The 10,819-nt window shown below is 46.8% G+C and overlaps 3 non-coding genes across 3 annotated transcripts; 2 read left to right on the top strand and 1 right to left on the bottom strand.

Moving 5' to 3' along the window:
* Nucleotides 1-3,341: 3,341 nt before the first annotated feature.
* On the top strand, nucleotides 3,342-3,423 carry TRNAL-UAG (transfer RNA leucine (anticodon UAG)). The gene has a single exon. It is a non-coding gene; the product is annotated as a tRNA-Leu (tRNA).
* A 2,799-nt stretch (nucleotides 3,424-6,222) lies between these two features.
* TRNAY-GUA (transfer RNA tyrosine (anticodon GUA)) lies at nucleotides 6,223-6,314 on the bottom strand. The gene is given in 2 exon segments: nucleotides 6,223-6,258; nucleotides 6,278-6,314. It is a non-coding gene; the product is annotated as a tRNA-Tyr (tRNA).
* A 2,450-nt stretch (nucleotides 6,315-8,764) lies between these two features.
* Nucleotides 8,765-8,836, top strand: TRNAP-UGG (transfer RNA proline (anticodon UGG)). Its single transcript has one exon. It is a non-coding gene; the product is annotated as a tRNA-Pro (tRNA).
* The last annotated feature ends 1,983 nt before the right edge of the window (nucleotides 8,837-10,819 follow it).

Raw genomic sequence — 10,819 nt, 5'->3', positions numbered from 1 at the left:
TTTTTTTTTTTTTTTTGCGGTACATGGGCCTCTCACTGTTGCAGCCTGTCCCGTTGCAGAGCACAGGCTCCGGACGCGCAAGCCCAGCGGCCATGGCTCACAGGCCCAGCCGCTCCACGGCATGTGGGATTTTCCCGGACCGGGGCTTAGAACCTGTGTCTTCTACATCAGCAGGCAGACTCTCAACCACTGCGCCACCAGGGAAACCCTGTGCTTCTATTCTTAATTCTTATTTTTAGGAGATGCCTGTTGAGGTATTGCAATGTAGTGCAAGTCTGGTGGAAACTTTCAAATGCCCTATTTGAGCATAGAACAGTTGAAACATAGATTGAAACATAGAGTACTTGTAAAAATTCTCTAACCTTTGAGGAATTTGTTAAGATGCCAATTCATAGGCCTGAGAATCTGCATTTCTAATCAATTACCAGGAGATGCTGATGCTGCTGGTCCTTAGACTACACTTTGAGCATCAAGACTTTGAGGTAAATTTCCTGCTTTTATATACATTTTCATCACCTGGACTATTGCCAAGGTATAGATAGCAGGAAATCTAAGGATAAATTCTCCAGTAATATTGCAGAATGCTAGAGCCTAAAATACTAGTATCCCCCACTGAAAACTGAAGGAATAGGCATGTGCCAGACAAACACAGCACATTTTATCTTTATCAGGCATCATTCCAAATGTCTTCAGATAATGGACAATTAAGTATTTGGCAAGGTTGGCACTCCTCTAGGAAAGCTGAGACTTCTGGCTTTCAGGTCTCTGTGTAACCCGATGGGTGGTCCACTTCTGTGGGGAATGGAGCAAGGATCCTCCCCCAATGAAGGATCCAGTAAGTTCAAGACAGGCAGTGAGTGCTCAAGCAACATCAGGTGTTTGAATAGGGGAAGCCAGGCACACTGGTTAGTAAAGGAAACTCAGCCTGGGATATGAGAGTGTGGTACCTTGTCCTGATAAGAAAGTGCTTTGAAGTCTGTCAGTTTGTGGAGCCTGAACATGCAGCCCCCTGGGATCAAAAGGAGCTCTGCTATAATGACCAGGTTCTTTCTTGTTAGCTGGTTCCTTTTACTGCCTGACCTAGCACTAAAAAAAAAAAAAAAAAAAAATCAAGGGCTCAGGTCACTTCCACCTTATGAGAATCTCGTAGTTTTTTGAATCCGTATTTTTAAAAAGAAGTCAAAACATTTACAGAAACTGTGGTTTACTTAAATGTGCATGTTTATCAAATTAGCACTAACAGAGACTTAAATATGACTATATAATCTCATTTCATCATCTCATCAGTATGAGGCTTCCCAAGGCCCACCCATAGACCCTGAGTCTCTTGCCTGGTTCAGTACTAGACAAATAGTTCAATAAATATTGATGTTTTAAATATCAATACTTGTTCTCTCTCCTCCCATCCACTCCCTACCTCCTTTCAAGGAATAAAGAGCCCCAGGCCTTTTCTGTCTTTCAAATTGATGCTTCCTCGTGTTATGCACAAAACGTGCGTGGTTGCACAGGATTTCTAGGTTCTCTCCAATTTGAGATTAGCATCAGTCTTTCCATTGCTGTGGCGTGTTGCAAAGACTTGCGTGTACTGCTGGAGGCAATAAGCTCACATTCGCTTTTATCTGAGGATTCTCAAAAAGCGTGAAAACACAAAGTGAAGTTTCTCAAAAGTCGTACCCTTCAGCCAAAGGGGCTGGCGATGGCTACTTGAACCCCTCCATCTCCAGTGATGTGGAACATAGAAACCACACCTTTGCCCATCCCGCTAGACTAGCTGGCCTTCGCCGCTAACCATCTCCGAGCGTGCGCCTCGCTCCTGACTCCGGTAGCTTCTGGAGAGAAAGAGAACTTAGTTGGAGCCCAAGGGTAGACATCCAGCTCTGCCCCGGGAGCTCAGATTGCCTATCAACTGGGACCAGAGGGAGGGAACGAGAGGACGAAGCGGAGCGACCAGGGTGGGCATAACCCGGTGTGGGCGGGGGTGAGACGGGGGCGGGGTGGAGGGGACTTGGTTCAGAGGGCAGCCGGGACTGGAGGGGGTGGAGGGTTGATGGGGAGCCCGAGGAGAGCCCGCCTCCGGCCTCGGACCCTGGGAGCCCCTTCCTAAACCGGCCCCAGCCTTCTCCCACTCGCCACTCCCACTTCCCGGCCTCGGTCCTAAATTCATCCGGTGCTCCCTGAGCCCTATTGCCAAGCAGCTTTTCTAGTACTTCTTTTCTGTTCATCGGCCCCCACTCCCTTCCTGGAAGCAAAGACGGGAACTAGCAGGACCTTCGCCCCGTGAAGATCCAGTGAAGAACAATGTTGCCTCTCTCTAAGCACCCCTGACCCCGACCCCTCAAGCCACCACGGAAGGACTTCGGAGAGCCCTTGGGCAAGGGGAGGCAAGAGCAGGGTGTTTTTTATGAGTGATCGAGGAGGAGAGTAAGAGTTAGGAAGTTAGGAAACTTTAATTAGACTCCTAGGATAATTTCTGCATCCGGAGACCCAGACATGGCCAATCAGAAACAGCAAAGAAGAATATATGTAACGTGTAACCCAGGACTTTTAGCGCCTACTAGAGGTCATTGACAGGTACGAGATCCCACTTGGGTGCTGGAGATTCCCGGGATCACTTCTGCAACTTTACTTAGCCTTCCCTCTACTCCATTCGAAAGAAACGATATGGAGCCTAGTGGATCCAGGACCCCAGGGAAGCCCGGGACCCACTCCTTCCCGGTGTGGGAACTTTCTTGGATGTAACCTCCCTCTGGCAGTCACCCTGGTCCCTACATAAGGGAAATGGTTCAGAGGCTACATGCGCATGGGTCTACCCCAGAGTGCTACTTTCCAAAAAATTAGACCCAATCTCTCCGTTCTGACTGAACCTGCAGGGGATGCGATCAAGGATTTTCTTTTTTATCGGTGACAGGCTTACCAGATCTGTCAACGGAAGGGGGCCTCTTACTGGATCTCCGGCTCCATTCGCACTGTGAGTTTCACAGCCACAGACCAACGACCCAACAGCGAGGAGTTCCTTATTCAGTCTTCTGTAATCACTTGCAATAAGTCGCCAGTGAGATGGGTTTTTGTTTTTTGCTTTTCCCTTTCGGCATGGAATTGCCTAGGTTAAAGAAAAGGCGGAAGTCTTCAAAGGATATTCACGCTAATATCATTGACCACTTTCTAGCTCACTTCCCAGGCCTGTGAGAATGCGATGGTTTCTACTCTCTCCAAGTTTGCTCAGAACCCTAGGGGTAAATGAAAACAGTGAAGGAGACCCGACTAACCATGAAGAAAATTCAGAATGTTGAGCCTGGGGTCGGTAGTAAACAGCTCAAGGATGAAAACTTGTAACTGTATGTGGTAGTGTGGCCGAGCGGTCTAAGGCGCTGGATTTAGGCTCCAGTCTCTTCGGGGGCGTGGGTTCGAATCCCATCACTGCCAACCGTGTTTTAGTCTAGCTGTAAATCCGAAGTAATACATAAATTCCGATTAAATCTCAAGCGATCCTCTTTCTTCCAGCAAGCATTACCCCGGAACTTCGATCAGTACCCCCTCCCCGCCCCCCCGCTGCCCGAGAAATACCTATTACCGAATATCAAGTCGGGTTACCTCGGATTCCTCCCGACATCCCGTGCCGAAACTAGCTGCATGCACCCTGTTCGACTTTTCATTGTGTCCAAGTTTTTGTGTTCCCGCAGTGGGGAATTCTTTCGGTCCTCCTCTTCTAAAACCCATGCCCACATTGAATCATTCTCATGACCTGGCTTAGGCACCATCCAGTAGGGAAGGCTTCCTAGAAAGTGCCCCGCAGCCTCCGTCAGCCCGACGCTTACACTGGTTTAGGAGCTGCAGCTCTGTGATCGCGAAGTAACCTGCACAGACCCGATGTTGCTTTTAATCACATTACTTTTGTAATTGAATATGATGAATGAATGAAGGCAGAAAGCCACTTCCTACCAGGCTTCCAGATGTCACTCAGGCATGGGGGTGGAGTAGGGCAGGTAAACGGTTCTTTTGAATTTGACTTTGCAGGTGGGTTTGTGATTCCAAAGCATTTCAAAGCTGATTCTTGGCTGACTCCGTGCGTCTGCCCCAGTGGGGTGTGCTGTGAATGTTGGCTTAGCCACTGCTCTGCCCCTTCCACAAGTGAATTCACTTATCTTGGAGACTGTCCAGGTCTCTGAGCAACCCAACTGCAATACCTGTGCAGAACCTAACTCAGTGTGGGAAAGAGGAGCGGGTAAGCTCAGGGTCTATTTAGTGGTGCCCTATTAGAATGGTTGTCCCACCGCACTTCTCAGCCGAGTCAGCCCGTTACCCCACTGCAGTACTCACAGATTTGGCTGTACAGCTCTCTCAAGGAGGTACGAATTTCCCTGCAGTGCCTTGAGGAATGAATGAAAGGAACAGAGCAGTAGACTAGGACTCTGTGCAGGAACCAAGGTCTAGGGATTTTTTAATGACACTTTTTAATTCTGCCTTCCTTTTTATGTCTTTCCCCCTCCTCAATCAAAAGCTTCTCCTGTGTCCTCCCAGACCCACTCCCATTTCACTTTGATGGCTCCTCCAGACCAGTTCCTTTCATTTTTTACCCACCTTAGGCCCCTGAGGTCTTTACAAAAACAATAAACAAAACAAACCTCTAAAGTCCATAGTTTACATTAGGGTTTGTTCTTGGTGTTGCACATTCTATGGGTTTTGACAAATGTATAATTATATATATATCCACCATTAAACTATCATACAGAATAGTTTCACTGCTCTAAAAATCCTCAGTGCCTCACCAGTGCATCCCTCCCTCCCCTTTAACCTCTGGCAAACACTGATCTTTTATCATCTCCATGTTGCCTTTTCCAGAATGTCATATATTTGGAAGCATACAATATGTAGCCTTTTCAGACTGGCATCTTTCACTTAGTAATACACATTTAAAGTTCCTCCATATCATTTCATGGCTTGATATCTCATTTCTTCCTGGTGCTGAATAATATTCCATTGTATGGATGTACCACAGTTTATTTATCTATTTGCCTATTGAAGGATATCTTTACTGTTTCCCAGTTTGGGAAGTTATACATACATAAAGCTGCTATAAACATTCATGGGCAGGTCTTTGTGTGGACATAATTTTCACCTCATTTGAGTAAGTACCTAGGAATGTGATTCCTGGATTTTATGGTGAGAATATATTTAGTTTTGTAAAAAACTGCCAGAATGTCTTCCATAGTGGCACAGTGTATTTTTAAACTTCATTTTGTAAGGTTAAAACACTGTTTTTTAAAAAATTTAATTTATATATGTGACATGTTTTGAAAAAAAACCTTAAAGTAAAAAGAACACAATCTACCCACAGACAAACATCTTTTGCCATATTTCCTCTTCTCCAAAAATGAATGATAAATTTCTAGAAGCAGGAAGAGAATATCTGATCAAACACAATGTCTTTTTTTTTTTCGGTGTGTGGGCCTCTCATTGTTGTGGCCTCTCCCGCTGCGAAGCACAGGCTCGGGACGCGCAGGCTCAGCAGCTCTGCGGCATGCGGGATCTTCGCCGACCGGGGAACGAACCCATGTCCTCTATATCGGCAGGCGGACTCGCAATCGCTGCGCCACCAGTGAAGCTCCATCACGCAACCTCTTTTTAGGGTTCCTGATTTATAATGCCCAACTATCCTCCAGAAAGTAGTGACATTCTACAAGAAAATCCTCGTCACTGTATCCTGCCCAGTACTAAATAATAAACACTCTCTAATTTGGTGGTGCAGCAATATCCCCTAGTTTTAATTAGTATTTCTTCTTCTTATTGAAGGAACATTTCCACATGCATATTTTGTCTTTTGCATTGCTTATTCTCTACACTGTTTGTTTACATTGCTTTGAAGAACAGATATTTCTACAGTATTTCTCTTTAAACCCTGAATTGCCCAGTATAAAATATTCACAGTAAGGGAAAAGTGTAGGGATGGGGTGGGGTTGAGGGATGTTACCCAATATTCAGTCAAGGCTAGCTGGTCTTCAAGATTAGGAGATAACATTCAAATCTAAAAGGGGAACTATTAATTCATATCTCCTCTGTAAATCGAATCACGTGTACTGCATGATCACAAAGAGGACACACAAAATTGTTTCATGGTCGGCAAAAAGCTGTTCTTTTGTTGCCTGAAAACAGAGCTAAAGTAAATGTTTCACAGTCGTCGGTATAGGAGGATAAAACCTGGCACGCAGTAAAATTTCACATCCTTCCTTCGAGCCGGAATCGAACCAGCGACCTAAGGATGACAGAAGGTAAATTACCTCTACAGTCCTCCGCTCTACCAGCTGAGCTACCGAAGGACACAATTGTTGAGAGTTAGTGTCAATCATTGAGCATATAGTAACAGCCAGAGAGAGGTCTAGCTTCTTTGTATTTAAAGTTCGGGCTCAAATTGGAGGTCAGGAAGTCTCCAGAGAGTTGAATCTCTGGTGAACCAAATCCAGGGAGCAGCCGGGGGCCGAAGGACGAGGAGTCTGAATCCGAGGAAGTAAGCGATAGGAACAGAACAGGAGCCATCCGGATTGGGTGTATCTGCGTAGCTTCTGGACTAGGCTGTCCCAGAGTAATCTGCAAACCAGTTCTCCCTCCAGGAGCACAGGAAAAACTGGGGTGCCAGGCATATTGCAAGTGGCGAAATGTGCAGGACGCCACGCTCCAGTGGCAGCAGCCGGGGGATCATGGCCATCAATAGGCCGAGGCTAATTAGCTCTTTTCCATAAACACAGGTGTGTGTGGACTCCGCCAAGCCCTGGAGTGTTCTCGCAGAGACCTGAGTAATCTAGTTTCTCCACTACTTACTGAATGGTATAAACACCTGGCTTTCCCCCAGGATCATAGTGCCTCCAATCCTATAATCTTTCGTCCCAAATACTCAGGATCTGATTTTCCCTGAAACATCACACAGTGCTTGCTTGCTTTCAACAGTCAGTGGACGCAAGAAAAGGAGAGAGCCACCCTCTTTACAACAAAAGCACGCAGAGGCCCCAGCGAGAATTGAACGCACAGTCACTGGTTTACAGGATCAGTGCACTAGCCCGTAAGCTATGGAGCCTAGCCATGATCCTATGGCTTGTATTGAATTCCCTAAGTTTTAAAAGCTGCAGCCAAATGGCATATCTAAACAAAATTTAATAAATACTTAAAAATTAAAAGGAATTTCTTTTGAAGGAAGCGCTTCTTTATGTACGAGGAAGAAACATGTTCTTGACTAGGCCCAAACGGGAATGTAATTCACTGGAAGAGCCCTGGTAGCACCTACAGTGCATGCTCCTCAGTCTCAGGCCTGACAAGTCACTGAACTTGGGCAACACCAGAGCCACAAGCGGAGCCGTGGGATAAAGTGGGGTAGGTGAGGGTGCCTTACCGAAGAAAAGGATGCGAGACATGGCATCACGTCACTGTCTCCCATCTGCTTGGATTCTTAAAGTAACTGCTCCAGCTCTCGTAGACTGAGATTAGGGTTGGTTTGTTTGCTTTTAAAAGGAGGCGGCCTTGTCGAAGCCCAGAACTTACCCCTTGGGCCCTCAGAATGGAGGGGGCCGGGGGCGAGGCAGTGAGGATGTGAAGGCATCCAGGCGTCCAGGCCGCCCCCTCCCACGACCTTTCAGCGGAGTCAGGTTCGGTCATAGTCAGTCTGGGCCTGAGATTCCTCCAGGTTTCCTGAAGCAGAAACTGGCTTTAGAAAAGGAGTAACCTTTCCCTCGGTCCTTTAACACTCTTTGCTAACAGCTCGGAGTCTGAACGGTAGCTGCTTCTTTCTCGGCCTCCGGGCTCTTCTAAATGCCCAACCTGAAGTCCAGAATCAACAGAAAGTGGCGATACATTGGAGGGCTGGGAAGGGAGCGCTCCCCTTCTTTTCTCTCCCGTCTTAGCCCGCGCAGCAGTCTGGCGCCGATGTTTAGCCATTCATTCAACTGTTATTTATCGAGTTTTCCCCCTCCGCCAAGAATGTGCTCGGTGCACGGTGAACAGGTGTGACCAAGCGAAACAGGCTAGAACCCAAGAGCGTCGTTCCCCGAGCAGAAGGGACTGCGGCGTAAGGACAACGCTCTCCCTTCCCATTCCAACCACCACCTTCTAGGTGATAGAGAAGCGGGCGAGGGCAAGCTTCTCTAGAAGAGGATATTGGAAATGGGCAACTCTCCCGGACAGTTGCCATGTTCTGTGAGCCCTTGAAGGGTGCCTTAAATCTAGACGTATAGTACAAAGTTCATTAAGTAAAGCTGAAAGGAAACAGCAAGAGCTTGTTACAGGGTGTGAGATAGCAGGGCAGGCTAAGACAATGGTTCTAGGATTTGACCTCCGCAGGGGCGTGGTATCGAGTTCCTCCGCTGCCGCACCCTGGGGAGGAGGGTCTTCTGACGAAATCAACGTTTTGGGTTTTTCTTGTTGTTTTGGTTTGTTTCTTTTTTTTGTCCTTACTTGTCCTCCATCCCCAGACCACCTGCAATGGTGTTGGTCCTAACCCTGTAAGTACTCGGGCCCTCGTCAGAGGGTCCACAGGTGGACTAGCAGCTCAGTCTGAGTCCCATACTGAACGTTCCTACCTATGGAACGCTGTGGCTCAGGTTCCTCCGCATCTGCACGGTGACGCTCTTGGGGTCTGGAGAAAATCGCTGGACTTAGGAGAGGAATCAAAAACGGTCCTCAAAAAAAAAAAAAAAAAAAAAAAAAAAAACGGTCCTCAAATATTGTGATGCAACTAACAATGTATGAATATTCCTAAAGAGAAAGCAGCGTTTTCGCGGGCGGCTCGTTGGTCTAGTGGTATGATTCTCGCTTTGGGTGCGAGAGGTCCCGGGTTCAAATCCCGGACGAGCCCTACCTTTCCCCTTCTTTCTTCTCTCTTTTTCCCCCTCACTCTTTAGAGCTAAATGAAGCCAACACCGCCCAGTCTAGATCCACCTAGGCGAAGTCCCTTTCAACCTCTACCTGATTCGAGATTAGCTTGTGAGCAAGTTGGCCACTTCTGTCGACCAATTCAGGGACAAGGAAGATGTTACCGTGGGCCAAGGGCTTCGTTGTATAGATAGGGGCCCCTCGTCCCGCTGTGATAGGCTTTTTTGTCAGGAATATCTTGCTCAGGTAGGTCTCACGCCGGCACTTCGAGCGGAAAAAAACTAGTGCACTTCTCACTAGGGCATTTCACATGGAAAAGAGTGGTACCTGGAGGTGTGTTGGGGTCGCAGCGCCATACAGAACCCTCTTCCTGAGGCCCTAGTCTGTCTACCCCAGAGTCGCAAGTGCTGTGTTAGTCTTCCTAATGCTAAATAGGGGCCCCGGGAACCCCCGGGCTCAAAGGGTGCAGATATTCATTCCGTCCAAAAGGAGTACAGTTGAATTATTTTCAGGCGTTACTTTCCAAAACGCAATATAACATAGTGACAGTCGTCTTGCCATTTCTGGCAAGAATCACCCGGCTCCTTAGTGCCCTTTGATAGCTCACTTGGAAAACCAGCAGGCTATGGTGTGAGGTGTCTACCTGTAACCTCAGAGTGTGGTTGATCCTGGTTTGTCGAAGTTGCCCAAACATAGAAACGACTGGTACGATAGGCCTTCAAACTTGCTAGTCTTCCTAAACTGCTTGTACAAGGGAATCTTTGACAGGATTTCTGTCTGACCTGATCATATTTGCCCTTTGCAAGGTTCGTCTCTTGGAAAAGGTATGTACTCAGGCAAGAATAAAGGGGTTTGTGATCGGTAATTGGAGGGAGGGAGAGAGAGGACATCCTGACTTCTAGGTTGGTTGTCTCCTGAGAAAGGTGTTATATCTAGCCTGGGCTTTGATGTATTTGCTGAATGATTACTGGTGGAGATGAACAGAAGGAAGTTGGATATAAAGTCCTGAGATTCAAGAGAAAGATCCAAACCAGAGAAAGGAATTTTAGGAATAAAAAACACAGGGCAGTGGTTAACCAGTGGTTAACACTGGTTTTGGAAAGAACCCACAGGGAAGAGCATTAATAGAGAGAGGAAGGATTTAAAGACAGGCCCTGGTGATCACTAGTGTTTAAAAATCTGATGGCTGATTTGCTAACTCAGGGGCTGTTGACAATCTTTACCAGCATTTAAAGCAGAAAGTTTAGGGAAGATGATAGCACTGGATGGGTTGAAGAATGAGGGGAAGGTGTGGAAACTAAGTAAATCATTCTTTTTAGGATCTTGACTGTGAAGGGGAGGACATAGCCAGTTCACACGTCTGGCTTGGAGGTCTTAGGGTAGCCCCACAATTATTTTGTGGGGCCTTTCTTTCCCTGCCCTGAAACCTGAGCAGAGGTGTGTTGGGTTGCCAAGAGTGCACTCCTTGGCTTTGGTATGTTCTGACTCTTAAGGGATTTTATCACCAGCACAGATGAAAATGGCAGCATTACTCCTCCCGTCACCATGGTAAGAGACAGAAATACTGGCTACAATCAAGACAGAGGGAATTCTGCAGCACTTGAAAAAAAACCAAATTAAAGAATAGCTCATGGGGAACTTGTTGAAAGCTGAGAACTTGCTTGTTGGGGCTGAGAACTACCAGTTCATCCTCATTGACTGGGGAATGTCAGGGGTCACAGAGAAGGTCTGGATCTGGGAAAACCTGCCAAAGTCCTTACTGTCAAAATCCTTTCTGTACTGTCAGATCTTGAAATGTTTCCTATATCTGCAATGCATTTAAAAAAAAAAATAAGGGAACCCAAGGGAGATATCCATATGCAAAGTTTTGCATAATCATGGTTTTCCTGGAACAAGGATCTTTAAGGAGGGACTTGACTGTGTATAGCCACTGAACTTATCTGCTCCAAGGCCCACTCAGGAGCTC

Source organism: Aethalodelphis obliquidens, unplaced genomic scaffold (genome assembly GCF_003676395.1).
Source record: "Aethalodelphis obliquidens isolate GAN/ISIS:26980383/991018 unplaced genomic scaffold, ASM367639v1 scaffold51, whole genome shotgun sequence".
Classification (NCBI taxonomy): domain Eukaryota; kingdom Metazoa; phylum Chordata; class Mammalia; order Artiodactyla; family Delphinidae; genus Aethalodelphis; species Aethalodelphis obliquidens.
The sequence above is the reverse complement of the archived record's forward strand: the minus strand, read 5'-3'. Positions and strand labels throughout refer to the sequence as shown.